General features: G+C 35.1%; 1 non-coding gene across 1 annotated transcript; it reads left to right on the top strand.

The window, feature by feature from the left end:
• The first annotated feature begins 296 nt into the window (after positions 1–296).
• Positions 297–402, top strand: LOC131152481 (small nucleolar RNA R71). Its single transcript, XR_009135980.1, has one exon. It is a non-coding gene; the product is annotated as a small nucleolar RNA R71 (small nucleolar RNA).
• Positions 403–2285: the final 1883 nt, after the last annotated feature.

The raw sequence follows: 2285 nt of genomic DNA, 5'->3' as shown, positions 1-2285 counted from the left end.
ATAACCTCAATTTTTTTAGACAACATAACCTCAATTTTTTTAGACAACGCAGTAACAAGAGCCTATAGACTAGTTTCCTCTTTGACCTCGCATCTACCGCCACCACTAATCGCTCTAAGAGGTTGTACTGCCATTGGTGCCTATTCATGACGTGACTCTCAGCTAAATAATCAAAGAATGATAGAGCTTCATCTGATTCCTTACTGAAAAACTCCCCGTTGCACATGGTCTAGACAAACTATTTACATTCAGGGGTTAAAGCAGTATAAAAATAATTCACTAACCTCTAAGATTCGAACCCGTGATGCGAACATATATTCATCAGGTCCTTGAATCTCTCCCAAAAATCTTGGAATGTCTTGTCATCTTTCTGCATGAACTAACTAATATGCTTCTGCGGGTATTGAGTTCTTTGAAAAGGAAAGAACTTATGTAAGAACTCACGCTGCATTTCAGCCCAGCTAGTAATAGAGTTAGGTTGCAGAGGATTAAACTAGATTTTTGCTTTATATTTCAAAGAAAAAGGAAACAGGCGAAGTTTGATATACCCATCGGTTCCAGCCCTATTAATGAAAGTGGTACAAACCATCTCAAAATTTGTCAAATGCTGGTATGGACTTTCAGAATCCATCCCGTGAAACTGGGGTATCACAGATAACATGTCATGCTTAATTGTGAAGTTCAGTACATCTTGTGGTAACGCAATGCAGGAAGGTGTAGAAGTGTGTGTGGGCTGCAAAAAATCCAAAATTGTACGTTGTGCAGGTGCAGCCATGACTTCCTCAAAGAATTGTTTAAATAGATTGCTCAAATCAATTTCAGAATCACTCATAAAAGTAGCAGGAGAACAATCAAATTTTGTGCTCTATGTGTCACTACTGGTGGAAAGTGAAATTTTAGATAGTCTATTCAAAATATCTCAGACCCAAAGTGTAATGACCTGAAATTAAAATAATTAGAAAATATAATGAATAAAATGGATTAAAGGAAAATAAGGAAAGAAGGAAGAATTTTTAAGAAAATAATAGGCCTCGTCGATGAATGTCCTGTATTCGTCGACAAGTGTCCTTCTAAGCTCGTCAATGAACATCAGCTTCTCGTCGACAAAGGAATCCCAAGAGAGTATATTTGGAACTCTAAATTTCGTCAACGAAGGTATCTTCTCGTCGACGAAGTCTCTATAGTGCCTCGTCCCCGAATCGACGTGTCTCGTCAATGTAGCCCTGCCTATAAATTGAAATTTTTTCATTTTTCAGCGTGAAAACTCAGCAAATTCTCCTTCTCTCTCTAGAAAACGACCTCCCAGCCTTCTCTCTTTGATTTTGGGTCGATTTTGACTCGATTTGATGATCCAGAACTGTCACGAGGTTTGTAGGATCATTCTCTTCAAGGCTGATCGTTGGGTTGTGAGGTTTGGGAAACATCCCAAAATCAGGGTAAGTTAGTTATTTTGGGATTTTCTTAAGGAATGTTGTTGTTTAGAGCCTAGGAAGTAGTAAATAAATATTTTTCTTAAGATTTAAGTTAACTGGAATTTATTTTAATTAAGTTAGGATTTTTGGATTTAGGGTCCAGGTGAATGTCGTGTGGGTATCAGTTCGGGGATCCTATAAGCGTAGTTAAAAGTCAGGTAAGGGGGAAATTTACATATTAAATCAGGTTTTTTATGAATTAAAATGGATTATGTGTTATTTATGTATATATGTTTACATGTGGGTTTAAAATGCCAGCCATGAAATTTATGTTTTCTGAGCTTAGGAATCTTTATATAGTTATGTATATGTGAAAATAAATGAATGAAAGTGAAAAGGTATTTTTCTAAGGAAGTAAGTAAGGAATGAAACGTATTTTTGGTATATAAATGTTAATTATGGTTTGGCTTATTTTGTAAGAAATGTATATGAATTTTACTGTTAAACTGTGTGGTATGAGATTCTGTACAAATATATGTTAGATATATGAGATGCAGGTTAAGTAAGTAAAGCTTTATAAATAAAAAAATGATATGGACAATGTTGCTTGTGTATGTTAAATGCAACCATGTAAATGTAAGACAGCTGAAAGACAGCCATGTTAGCAGATTCTAGTGCATTTCTATGTGGAAACTAACTAATGATGGCTAAAGACCAACTGTAGTATGAAGGAATGAAATGAAAATGTTATGCAATGAAATGACAATGGAATGACAATGCAATGAAATGAAATGTGAAACGTGAACGATACAAATGGAAAAGAGTCACATAAAGTAAAATGAAATGCAAAGTTAAGTTATGAACATGAATGAA

The sequence above is a fragment of the Malania oleifera genome, chromosome 3, assembly GCF_029873635.1.
Source record: "Malania oleifera isolate guangnan ecotype guangnan chromosome 3, ASM2987363v1, whole genome shotgun sequence".
NCBI lineage: Eukaryota > Viridiplantae > Streptophyta > Magnoliopsida > Santalales > Ximeniaceae > Malania > Malania oleifera.
This window is presented reverse-complemented; position numbering and strand designations above follow the sequence as displayed.